Below are 14330 nucleotides of genomic sequence, written 5' to 3' on the forward strand. Positions count from 1 at the left end.
TGTGCCAGTGGAACTAAGATCAGAAAAGTATTCCTTCCACCTTCCGACAACATCACTGGTTGAGATCAATAGCATCCCACCTTCACTGAACACGTTAGTAAAGAGCTACTTTACCCTCCTCAGTTGCCTGATGGTTTGCCAGAATCTCCTCGGAGCCGACAAACAATCTCTACCCAAGGTCTCACCGAACTCTGTCCACATCTGAGCTTTTGCTTAAGCAACACCAGTGGACCGCTTGGCCGTCTGGTACTCCTCACCTGCCTCCGGAATCCCACCAGCTAATAAGACCCAATAAAACTCTTTCTTCAGCTTGACAGCCTCCCTAACCTGGGGTGTCCATAACTGAGTTTGAGGATGGCCACCTCGAGAAGCCCTGACAACCTTGCAGCCACAGCTCAAGGCAGCCACTTCAACAATTAAGATGCAGAACATGTCCCACTTGGACTCAATGCCCCCGCCTCAGTTGAGATGCCATTAAAGCTCTTCTGGAGGTGTGAGTTGAAGATCTTTGTGACAGGTTCTTTTTCCAGGTGTTACCAACAAACCCTCATTACACGTTTGGGTCTATTCGGTCTGTCTGGCATCTTTCCCCACCAACTGATCCAGCTCACTACCAGGTGGTGATCAGTTGACAGCTCAGCTCCTCAATTCACCTGAGTGTCCAAAACAAATGGCCGCAAATCAGATGACCTGACTACAAAGTCAATCATTGTTCCATGACCTAGGTTGTCTTGGTGCCAAGTGCACTTATGGACACCCTTATGTTTGAACATGTTTTTCATGATGGACTAACTATGACTTGCACAGAAGTCCAACAACAGTACACCACTTGGGTTCAGCTCAGAGAGGCCATTCCTCCCAATCACAAGAAGTTTGGTTCCGTTACCCATGCTCTGCGTCGAGGTGAGCCCAACTATATCTACATGATACCTCTCAACATCATGCAAAAGTTCAGGCTCCTTCCATGCCAGAGAGGTCCCATTCCATGTCCCAAGAGCCAGCTTTGGTAAGCCAGAGTCAGAGCGCCATGGTGTAGCATATATGATGTAAATGCTAAAGATCTGGCAAAAATGGTGTTCACTCAACAGTATTAGTAGCAGGCCAGTTATCAGAAGGTCCTAACGTCTTCCTCATGAAGGGTTATGGTTGCATTTGCATTTCAAGAACACAAGGACAAAAAACAGTGCATAAGGTGCTTTGTATTAATTTTGATAATATTTACAATATGTACATAATAAGCTTTGTCATCAACATCATCAATCCATTCATTATACCAATAACCAAGATATTTCAATAAATGAACAGATCTCCCAAATTTTCCAGACTAAATCCAAGTGCTTGTAATAATCCCACAGTTCACAAGATACCAAGACCAGGGCAATAGTCCAGATAAGATTGAGGGGTTTAGATGTTCGATGAGTCAAAGACTAATTAAATGTTCAGAGGCCTTTAATGCTTGAGTGGGTTCTTGGGTGTGTGTAGGGAGCCGGCCACAGCATTTCCTACCGCACCAAACAGATCCGATTCTGGCTCCGGGTTCTTTGGGCCTGAAGCCTAGTGGTAGCTCGCCATCATAGGAAACCTGGCCTGTACAACAGGATCAAGTTAACATCATTTTCTAGTATTAATATCGAAATCACCATCAATACCATACCATAATTAGTTTTACAAATACATAGGATTAATATGTTGATGATCTACATGTACATGATTTACTTTTCTAAAATTGTTTATCATAATATAAATATACAAACAATAATTTCCAAATAGAGTACTCTTCAAATTCATAGTCGCTGTATGATTGAGTGTTAAAGATGGCACAAAAGTACAACATAACCTTTAAATCCATTGAATAGCATTTGACCATTTATATTTAAAGGCTATAAGCTAACAAACAATTAGGATTTGCTTTAGCATGCTAATGCCAGCATTAGCATGCCACAACAATATAAACACTCACCAGTTTGCTTGTTTCTGGTCTTTTAAGCACAAACAGCAGTGTCTCACAGTTTAGAAACATCTAAAAGCTGAGAAGCATACCAGTAAGGATTTGACAGTATTTGACAGTCTATAAAATGTATTCAAAATTTCTTAATGCCCACCTGCAGCAGCTCTGAACTTCCTCAGTCACACACCTGCTCTCCCAATTGATGGGAGGAGCTATGTTTTTCTATGAAACTCAAATCCCGTGAAATCTCATGAGATTTCACACTTAGTCCCAAAACAGTGGCATAAAACTGAGGAAATACAAGCACCAAAATTGACTGGGTTACACCCTAGGTGGCAATTTAATAAAGCAAACTGGATCAAGTTTCAAAATCTGACTGAAATTAAATGTGGAGAAATTATTAGAGAAGATATTAAAGATATTGAAGAATTTTATGAAAAATTAACAACAATACTTATACAGAATGCAAATAAAGCAATACCTAAAAGTACAGGAAGTAGAATTAAAAAGAATGTTCCATGGTGGGATGAGGACTGTAAAAAAGCTATTAAAGAAAGGAATAAAGCATTTAAACAACTAAAAGTTCAGCATACAATTGAAAAGTTAATATTTTATAAAAGGAAACAAGCAATTGTTAGGAGAACAATAAGAAAAGCAAAAAGAGAATACTGGCAAAAATATTGCTCTACCATAGGGAGAGAAACTAAATTATCAGATGTGTGGGGGATGATAAAGAAGATGAATGGAATAACTAGGAAATATGAAATCCCAATAATTAAAAATGAAAACACTGTTGCAATAACTGATCTAGATAAAGCAGAATTATTAGTTAAAACACTGGTTAAAATACATAGTTCTGACAATATTTCAGCAAATGTTAGGGAGTTGAGGAGCAATATATTAAAAAACCATCCAAATATAGATAACAAAAAAACTGTCAATGGAGGGACGATGGATCTACCTATTACTTTATTTGAATTTAAAAGAGCGCTTAGTAATACTAATCAATCATCTCCTGGAAAAGACAATATTTGTTACGATATGTTAAAACATATGGGTGAAAATTCTATTAAAGCAATATTAATTTTGTTTAATTTAATTTGGGATAGTGGTAAAATACCAACTTCATGGAAAAATTCAATAATAATACCAATATTAAAACCAGGTAAAGATCCTTCAAATCCTTCCAACTATAGACCCATTGCTTTGAATTCACAATTGGGGAAAACAATGGAAAAAATAATAACTAAAAGGCTATATAGTTATTTAGAATTTAATAATCTGTTATCACCAAATCAAAGTGGATTCAGGAAAGGGAGAAACACAATGGACTCTATTTTATGCCTCGAGTCAGAGATAAGGAAAGCACAAGCTAACAAAGAATCAGTTATTGCAGTCTTTTTCGATATAGAAAAAGCTTATGATACACTTTGGAAAGAAGGTTTATTAGTAAAACTGGAAAAACTTGGGGTAAAAGGAAAACTATTTAATTGGATAAGTAATTTTTTATTTGAAAGAACAATAGAAGTGCGAGTGGGAAAGGAATTTTCAAGTAAATATATTGTGGAGAATGGTACTCCTCAAGGTAGTGTTTGTAGCCCAGTATTATTCTTGATAATGATCAATGACATATTTGATAAAATAGATCATGGAATCAGTAAATCTTTATATGCGGACGATGGAGCTTTATGGATTCGTGGTCGTAATGTAGAATATCTCAGAAATAAAATGCAAAAGGCAATCAATGAAGTTGAAATATGGTCCAATAACTGGGGTTTTAAACTTTCAACAACAAAGTCTCAAGTTATCTGCTTCTCTAGAAAACATAAGTCTATCTCCTTAAAGTTATATGGTCAAAACCTTGAACAGGTTAAGGATATAAGATTTTTAGGCATGATTTTTGATGAAAAACTTACATGGAAGCAACATATAGAAAAAATAAAAATAAAATGTAAAAATGTTAATAATTTATTGCGTTGTTTAACAGGAAGGGAATGGGGAGCAAGTAGGGAAGCATTAGTAAATATATATCAATCACTTATGAGATCAACAATGGACTATGGCAGCATTAGCTATATGGCAGCAGCAGAAACTCATTTAAAACTTCTGGATATAGAACAATCAAAAGTACTCAGAATATGCAGTGGAGCATTTAGAACATCACCAGTTTCAGCTCTACAAGTTGAAATGGGGGAAATGCCTTTACGAATAAGAAGATTGAAACAAATGTTACTATACTGGATTAATATTAAAGGACATGACCAAACACACCCAGTTCATAATATATTACAGGAATGTTGGGAACATCAAAAAACAAATATTTATAGTTTTGGCTGGATAGGTAATATCAAAGCTCACTATGCAGGGTTGCATGAAATAGAATTAAGTCCAACAGTTAATCAATCGTGTATCCATCATTGGTTATATATTTATCCTTCTGTCGATTTATCATTACATAAATTAATCAAAAATAAAGGGAAAAATATTTCAGAAAACTTCTTAGTGCAACAATTCTTTCATAAACAACATATGGATAAAATTATAGTATTTACAGATGGATCAAAAGATCCAGAATCAGGACAAACAGGAGCAGCAGTGTACATCCCAAATCTAAATATAGAGATGAAGAAAAGAACAACAAACAACTTGACAGTATACACAGTAGAATTATTAGCTATAATCATGGGTTTAGAATGGATTGAAAAATATAATGGTCAAAAATATGTCATTGCATCGGATAATATGGCAGTCTTATTAAGCATCAAATCAAGTAAATCAGAAAGACAAGACCTAATTGACAGGGTTTACCACATTCTATATAAACTTCACTTGAGGGAAATATCTGTAGATTTTGTTTGGGTTCCAGCACATGTGGGAGTGGAAGGCAATGAAGGTGCAGACATTCTTGCTAAACAGGCAGTAAAATCTAAAAATGTAAACTATGAAATTCCATTAAGTAAATCTGAGTGTAAAATGATAATAAATAGATATGTTACGAATATATGGCAGGATAATTGGGACATAATTGATACAGGACGACATTTGTATAACATTCAGAAAAAGGTAGGAGGCACAAAGAAAACGGGAAGAAACAGAAAAGTAGAAACAATAATGACCCGAATCAGAATAGGACATACGGGTCTCAATAGCTCTCTTAAAGTAATAGGAAAACATGCCACGGGGTTATGTGATAACTGTAATCTCCCTGAAACAGTAAAACATGTTTTTATGGAATGTTGTGGATATGAATTAGAAAGAAGACATTTCCAAAAAGAAATAACTAAAATGAATATAAAATTTACAATTAATGATATCTTTAGTAGTGATGCTGGTAAAGTCAAAGATCAAATTATTATTTTCTTGAAAAAAACAAATTTAATGGAGAGAATTTAGATGAAATATAGATGTGAAGTTATTTCACAGAATTATTATTATTATTAATATTATTTATTTATATATTTTACATATTATTATTAATTTATTTTGTTTATTTATTTATCTATCTATTTTTATTTTATTTTATTTAATATTACTATTATTATTATTATTGTTTTTTTTTTTTTTTTTTTTTTTTTTTTTTTTTTTTTTTTTTTTTCTCTCCTGTATATCTTCTGCCCACACTCCAGCTCAGTAGGTGGCGGTAATGCACCTTACAGTTGGTCTGCCAACCGCCATAAAACAATACTAGAAGAAGAAGAAGAAGAAGACTGGGTTACACCGGCCCCTGCCTTCAGCCACAACCCATGGAATCATGCACTCAACTCGTATGGCCCATCCTGCAGGCTGTGGGCCCACAGGAAGGCAAACCCATGTTGCTTGTTCAAGCTGAGCCCGACCAATCCCCATGGGTAGAGACCCGGTTACCAGGCACTCACGGACAAGCTCCTTCACCAGGCCTGGCTCCAGGGTGAGGCCCAGGTAACCCACATCTGGACAAGGAACAATGAGCTCCTTGTTTATTTCCTGTCCATGTACGTCCTTGGAATTTAATTTACATGTGCAGATAAAACTAAAGTTTTACTTAACTTGTTTGTTTTTTGTTTGCTTAAATTATTCCTGTTTTGAGAACTAATGGAAAAGTGAACACAACAACATTTGAAAACCTGGGCTTTAAATGTTAGGATTAGTGTTTTCTCTGGTTTACTTGTTCCTACTTTTCAGACTGTGAGAGGAAACCTGAGATTAAGGTGAAAATCCACAAATAAACTTGCAAACTCCTCTCAATAAGGTCAACCAAAGATTTAAAATTGGCTTTATTCTTTTTTTTTCTCCCTAAAAACTATTCACTATGTGGAAATAAAATATGTACTGTATATGCAAATAATCTATTTTGTTTAGTGTGTGGGCGGCACGGTAGATCAGTTGATTGAGCTGTTGCTTCTCAGCAAGAAGGATGTCGGATCGAATTTCCAGGTCCTTTTCTGGGTGGAGTTTGCATGTTTTCTCCGTGCATGCGTCAGTTTTCTCTGTGTACTCCGTTTTCCTCCGACAGACCAAAAACGTTAGGCTGATTGGTAACTCTAAATTTTCCCTACACATGAGTGAGAGTGTGAATGGTTGTTTGTCTCTATATGTCTATGTGATGGACTTGACTTGAGTCCAGGGTGTCCCCTGCCTCTCACACAGTGACTGCTGGATATGGGCACTAGTGACCCTCGTGACACGAAAAGGAAAACAAAAAACTCCAGCCTTTGCTTGCACCACCACAAAGGAACAGGTTTGTCATTTTTGTGGTGTTATATACGAACATTCTCATCATAGATTCTTTTACGGGCTTAGGTCCTTTTCTTGAAGAAGCAGGATGTTACATGTCATGAAAGTTCTCATGTCAATCATAAAACAAGTGAAGTGACAGTAAGCTGTGTTCTGCCTAAACATCTGAGTTTTTCTTCACATATTTGTGTTCGTAAGACTAGTTTTACTTTTATTTATTTTTTGGCATATCATTTTAAGAGATAGTGAGATAGTTTTCACATTGTTACATCTTGAAATAATATTTTATTTATTTTTTTATTCAGCTGCTCCCTTATTCACGGGTCACCACAGCGAAACTTACTCACACAAAGACGTGGCAATTATTTTGAAACTGGATCCTCTTCCTGACGCAACCACAGACCACCGAGCTACCATAGCCCTCTTCGTGGAGCAGAGAGCTGTCATCTAGGGCGCCCAGGGGAGCTGATGGTGGGGGTTAAGGGCCTTGCTCAAGGTCCCAGAGTGGGGCAAATGAGGATGGAGGCAGGTGTGGGTGCTTCACCTTTCCCCACCCACAGTTTGATGCTGTCAGTCCGGGGAGTTGAACAAGCAATCATCCGATCACAAGCCCACCTTCTCAAGCCTCTAGGCCACCACTCCCTACATATTTTGAAATTAAATGTATTCTAATAATTAAAACATGCTTGAAATAAAATAATAATTTGGAGTTGTCTTTATACAGTGATCCCTCACCTTTTGCAGGGGTTATGTTCCAGAGACCTCTGAGATAGGTGAAAATCCAGCAAGTACTATATTTATTGCTATGTACTACTAAGACAAGGACAATGTGAAAGGCCGTTACATGGTACAGTATAAATTTCAATGTAACTGTATTTTTCCCTTTTGATTAAAAGCTTAAACACATGTTGCTTTTCCCATACAACAACCAATGTACCACTTTAAACATTTATAGCTTTTAAAATAGTTTTTTTAGCATTTGCGTCCACATTATAAAGTTAAAATAAAAACAGTCGAAGTTTATTAAAAAATAATAATTTTGACATGAGTTGCTCATATATAATGACAATTCAGTTATTTAGGAGAATGTTTTAAGTTTTAAAGTGCTGCACCTCAGCTCAGAAGAGACAGGTTAATCATGTCTGGTTTGTTCACGTTAGTGGAACAAAAAAACAATGATTCTTAGGATTGCCGCCATGCCAAGAGGATGCATTAATGCCAAAACTGAATTTGAGAAAGGTAAAAAAAAAAATTCTGTGGTCATTTAGTGTCAAGCAGACATTTTTTTTTTTATTACTTCCGTCAAACCTCTATTTTGTAGCAAATATATAAGGTGTCAAAGAACAAGGCAGCCCAGTTTAAAGAGAAGCAGGAACGTTTTAAGACTCTTTAAGGAACATTTATTTTTTGTTTCTGCTTTGGGTAAGTCAAATTTCTGACTATATTGTCTATGTGTAAATGTGTTTATGTATTTAATTGTTAAATTATATATAAAAAAGGTACTAAAAAGGTTGCTCAGTGTTCAGTGCTTGGACCAATACTCTTTACTTTATATATGCTTCCAGTAGATAATGTTATTAAACAGCATGGGATAAATTTTCATTGTTATGCTGATGATACACAGTTATATTTGTCCATGAAACCCAATTAATCCAATCAGCTACTTAGACTGCATGCATGTTTTAAAGACATAAAAACCTGGATGACCATAAATTTTCTACTTTTGAACACAGACAAGACTGAGATTTTGGTGTTTGAACCTGAGCATCTTAGGAATTAATTTTTCAGTCTTTCGCCCTCCTTGGATGGCATCAATCTGTCCTCCAGCTCTAATGTTAAAAATATTGGTGTTATTTTTGATCAGGACGTGTCTTTTATCCCCCACATTAAAAACATTACTAGAATCACCTTCTTCCACCTGCATAATATCACTAAACTTAGAAACGTATTTTCTTAAAATGATGCAGAAAAACTGGTTCATGCATTTGTCTCATCTAGACTGGACTATTGCAATGGTTTATTATCTGGGTGTCCAAATACTTCTTTAAAACGTGCTGCTGCAAACAGTCTTAACTGGAGTTAATCAGAGAGATATCGTCAGTTTTAGCTTCTCTTGATTGGCTCCCTGTCAAATTCAGAATTTAATTCAAAATCTTACTTCTAACATACAAAGCCCTCAACAACCTAGCTCCATCTTATATTTGAGATCTTATTGTTCCATTTTTTCCTAACAAAGCACTTCATTCTCAGACTACAGGTTTACTCACAGTTCCTAGAGTTTCCAAAAGCAGAATGGAAGGAATATCTTTCAGTTGCAATGCTCCTTCCTCTCTGTGGAACCAACTTCCAGTTTCTGGCTGTAGGGCACATTGTCCCGTTTTAAGACTGGGCTTAAGACTTTCCTTTTTCATAAATCCTATAGTTAGGGTTAGCTTGCTGGCTTGTTATGCTGCTATAGGCTTAGACTACTGCAGGACAAATTGAACTCATTTCCTTAAAATAATTGTTACAATTGAATAGTTTTAATTTGGTATTATTTCTATCTTAACGTGATTCTCGACCTGCCATTGTGTATCTGTTCCTTCTTCCAGCTTACGTTTCAGCTCACACAGCATTTGAGTAGGAGTGTTTACAGCACGGCAAATTCCTTCACACAGGCTGGGCAGCTTTATAGTTTACAGCTGCTGACGTTCTCCAAATTTGTTGATATGGCAAATAACCATCAACTCCAAAAAGCAGAAATCCTGTTATCATAAATCCAATTATGTACATATCTCCAGCGTCCTCAACCGATAGTATGGACAGACACAAGATTGCCCCAGGAATCCATCGTGTATCCGGCTGCAAGTGTCCTGATGGGGCAGAAGGGCTCTCCTTCACTCTGTTTTCTTGTTGAGAAAATTTGATCAATTGCGTTGAGAGACCAGCTGACCAGATCCATAATTTATAATTTGGAAGATATGCAAAAAGAGGCTCTAAAAAGGTTCACAGGACAAAAAGAGCAGAGCAGGGGAAGGAGCAGGAGGACAAAGCGTTCGCCTTTGCCGAGGGCAAGAAGGACAAAAAGAAAAAGTTCTGCGATGGAGTTAAATTCAAAGCAATCTGCTCCTCAGATAAATAGTGTTAACTTTTTTTAAAATATATATATGAATGTTTCTGTTCAGTGCACTGACATAATTTGTGTTGTGACTCTTTGCTATATACAAAGTAAATAAATTAAACTGAAAATTGAATATTTAAAATTAAATATTTTTCATTTTATTTTTCTTTATTTACCATACTGCCTGACAAAATATTAAAATGAACAATAAGGAAAGTGTAAACGGCGATGCATTTTTTGACACCATATTGGAAAATTTGAATTAAACCTTAACCCATATCTGTGCAAAATTATCTCAAAATGATTTAAATAATTGTCAAGGGACTTTAGGTAAAGGTTATGGATGATTATCAGTAACTGATGTTAAACTAATGAGTGTGAGAGTTGCTTTGTCTGCCTGCAGGCTCCTCTCTAAGGAGCCTGCATCTCTCTGATGGGCTCCAAGGTCTTCTCTGAGTGTGTAAGCTGGCAGACCGAGGTCATCATTAGTGTCTGTCTAATAAACATTGTAAAAAGCACTTCTTCATACTGTTCGTGGCAGATTCTCACTGACGAGGCTAAAGGCATGTCACTTTTGGACATCTGTGAAAGCTTCCTTGTGATGTCGAGCCTTGCAATTAAAGACCGGTTTAAAAATCTTTTCCTGTTCACAGAGTGGATTAATGGAGTAAAGAAATGACGACAGGATGTTTATTTTTTCCAACAAGAATATATTTGTATTTTTCATATTTCAGTAGAAACTAAACAGGATTCTATAATTTATTCAGTGACAAAAATAGTCTTTTATTGATAAAAATGTAATCAAATATTTAATGTAAATAAATTTTATGATTTACATTATGTTGTTCAATACCACCGATGGATATCATTAACAACAAAGTTAAAAAAAAAGGTAATTAAACATGTTTTTTCAGCTTGAAATTAATTTATTGATAAAGGAATGAGGAACTAAAAAGATTAATATAATTAATTCCAATTTTAATTCAATGCATTCTTTTTTTCCAAACTCACCATGTATCGTTACCTGCTCATGTACTATTTTATTTTTATTTTTGGTACACTTATGAGTTCTATCTTTATTTTGACAAAGAACAGCTTTACAACTTTAGTGTTCTTTTGATATTTTGTAATGTTCACTTAAATTTCACCAGTATTTAAGTCGATAGGGCAGAAAACATAAATAACAAATAACGCAGGCTTAAGAAGGGAGTTAAATGGTTGTTGGACACAAGGAAAGAACCCAGTGGAACAGCTGATTTTAACATTCCGCTTTTAAACTCTTTAATAGATTATATTTAATTTCAACCTCTTTATAGGGCACAAATATTAATTTCTTTGGGTAATACAATAGCTAATCATCCAGTCATGTATCCAAGCTACATTACATGTAGCAAGTTGCTGAACTAACTGGGCGTCAGAGTGGGGGAGAAAGGGGATTTGAGCAACTTTGAATGTGGCATGATTGTTGGTAACAGAAGGTCTGGTCTGAGTATTTAAGAAACTTCTGATCTACTGACACTTTATTGACCATGCACCTTTAGGGAAGAAAGACATTCATCAGACCAGACAATGTTTTTCTAATTTCACATTGGCCATTTTTTGTGAGCCTGTGCAAGTTGTAGCCTCAGTTTCTTGTTCTTAGCTGACAGGAGTGGCCCCAGGTATGTCCCTTTGCTTCAGCGTTTTGCGTGTTGTGCGTTCAGAGATGGTTATCTGCATACCTTTGTTTTTAATGAGTGGTTATTAGAGCTACTGTTTTCTTGCTATCAACTCAAACCAGTCTATGAATTCTACTTTAACCTCTGACATGAATAAGGCATTTTTTTTTTGTAAACACTTGGTTGTGAAAATCCCAGGATATTAACACTTTCTGAAATACTCCGACCAGCCTATCTGGCAACCAAGCTGTGTTCAAAGTCACATACGTCCTCTTTCGTCTCCATTCTGATGCTCTGGTTGAACTTCAGCAAGTCGTCCTCACCATGTCTACATGCATACATGCATCAAGTTGTTGTGTTAAAAAAATTTGAACAGGTGTACTTAATAACTTAATATAAAGGCTGGTGAGTGTAGGAATAAATGTAAAAAAAAAAACTGTTGAAGGACTGAGTGGAAAGACAAACTTTTTTTGCGTCACGGACCAGTTTAAGGTCAGACACGGACCGGCCTTTAAGGTGTGGAGGATAAATACAACAAAATAAAATGATACAACCAGCATAAAAACTGGTATTTTCTAAATATAATAATAAACGCAAATCCACTGTGTATGCAACTTTATTAGCAGCGTCCTCGTAACATCGCGCCAACATCGTAACATGAGTAATGGCCTCTCAGCCCCACACTCTCTGGTCATAATAGTAAAGGTCAAACATGCTTTCAACATAAGATTCACCACAAAAACACATATAAAGTGCATAAAAATACAACTCACCATAATGTTAAATCAGTGGGAGCCCTGAGCTTGTTTCTCTGCAACAAGACCGTCCGATCTAGGGCTAATGGGAGACAATGACACTCGAAGTGTGCTGCTTATGTCCAATCTGCTCCATAGTTTTGTTTTGGTGGCTGTCACTGCAGAAAACCCTGCTTCACAACGATAGGATGTTGGAAATGGCAACAGGGTTTTTGGTGCTGTTGTGGTGATCTCAGGGTATTCTGCCATGACTTCAATCCAGAAGAACAGCAGAGCTGTTGTCTCAAACATACTTTTAAGGCCACCGTCATTTGCGATCTCCAGCAGTTGATCTTCTTGCATAGACATGCTGGATTCCCTTGGTTTGTTGGCGAATGGGTCGTGGATCCATGAATCCGTGACCCGTTCCACCCATCGTGGATCTTTCGTGGTTGGGAAGTAGCGCTCGGACACTTTTAAAAGCAAAGACTGGCAATCGTGCACCAGCTGAGAGAATGAAGGCTCAGGCCGGGGCTTCAATTGAGCGGTAATGGATCATGTGTTACCGGCGGGAGCAGCCACTTTAAGAAGGTAGCCATGTGACCGAGGCAAGCATCTTAACTTGTGTCAAGAGCGAGTCATAGACAGAGGTGGCAGAGAGAATCTGGTAATTTTCCAAAATCAAACATCATTCAGAATCAGATACTTAATAAAACTAAAATAATCAAAGTAATGTATTTTTTCTATGCAGCCCAGGACTAATTGACCCACAGACCGCTACCAGTCCACAGCCAAGGGGCTGGAGACCACTGCTCTAACCCATCCAATTCCAAATTGTTTGTTTACTGTAAAAAATTAAATTGTCTTCAGAAATAACAATATAAATAAATAAAAATAAATAAATTCTGAAATAAAAATAAAAATGGTCTTCCTGTAACCAAAATCAGCCTTCAGAGAGTTTAGCAGAAACAAGAATTGTGTTAAAGCTTTTATGTATTTTTTGGGCTATCTAATATTTTTTCTTACTAATCTTAGCAAGTATTATGTGTGATTACTTTTTATTAGCATATGCCTTTGCAACTTAAAAATATCTGTATCTTGTGCAAGGCGGTGAACTTGGTTGAGGTTAGTGGATCATTAGAGAAATAATTTTAAAATGTACATTTATCATACAATAAAAAACAAATGGGGCTAATTTCAACAGTTATAAACTATTTTGTTTGGATGTTGTTAAAAAGAAGGTGTGCAAGAGCCAATTTGTTGAATTTACCATTTCAATCAGTAAATGTATGTCACTAAACTGTATTTTGTAAGAGCTTACTCTGTTTTATTTATACCGATTAATATCTGTCTCCTAAAAGTAAAAAAAAAAATTTTAAAAGAAGCTGCAGAATGAGGAATATGCACAATTGAAAAAAACAAAACAAATGATGGAAAATGGTATTAGGAAATGCCAACAGACAAGTAACTGTTGTATCTTACTCTGTGTCTCAACAAGACAATCAAACAATCAACATTTTTTTATATACTGTGGTTATATGATAGAGTAAAAGCAAATCAATTTCCTTAATCTGAAAATTAAAGACAGTTGTGAAATGAAATAACAAAAAACTACTGTTAATTTTTATTTTTTTTTAAAAAGCTTCATGTTAAGATAAAACTAAATTTGTTTGTTCTACTTCTATTAGTAACGGCAAGACGATCAACAAATGATGGGGGCTGAAAAGCTTTTAACATTTCTACTAATATTAACAGGTCAGTAATTAAAAAAGACAATGTATGAAAATAGAAATATCCATAAATCTAAAATTTATAAAAATTGTTTTGTTTTACAAAATCAACAGTGACGCCAAAAATAAGGACACAAGCACAAATATCAAGTACCACATCTGCTCCAACAACAACCACAGCTGCTCCAACAACCATAGGTGCACCAACTACAACCACAGCTGCTCCAACAACAACAGCTGCAGCAACAACAGCCACATCTGCTCCAACAACAACCATAGCTGCACCGACGACAACCACATCTGCTCCAACAACAACCATAGCTGCACCGACGACAACCACATCTGCTCCAACAACAACCATAGCTGCACCGACGACAACCACATCTGCTCCAACAACCAAAGCTGCTCCAACAACCACAGGTGCACCAACTACAACCACAGCTGCTC

At 36.2% G+C, this 14330-nt stretch overlaps 1 long non-coding RNA gene across 1 annotated transcript; it reads left to right on the forward strand.

The window, feature by feature from the left end:
• The first annotated feature begins 5640 nt into the window (after window positions 1–5640).
• Window positions 5641–14313, forward strand: LOC119409382. Its single transcript, XR_005186779.1, has 3 exons — window positions 5641–5866; window positions 13842–13908; window positions 13998–14313. It is a non-coding gene; the product is annotated as an uncharacterized LOC119409382 (long non-coding RNA).
• The last annotated feature ends 17 nt before the right edge of the window (window positions 14314–14330 follow it).

The sequence above is a fragment of the Nematolebias whitei genome, chromosome 1 (assembly GCF_014905685.2).
Source record: "Nematolebias whitei isolate Nwh7 chromosome 1, NemWhi1, whole genome shotgun sequence".
Lineage (NCBI taxonomy): Eukaryota > Metazoa > Chordata > Actinopteri > Cyprinodontiformes > Rivulidae > Nematolebias > Nematolebias whitei.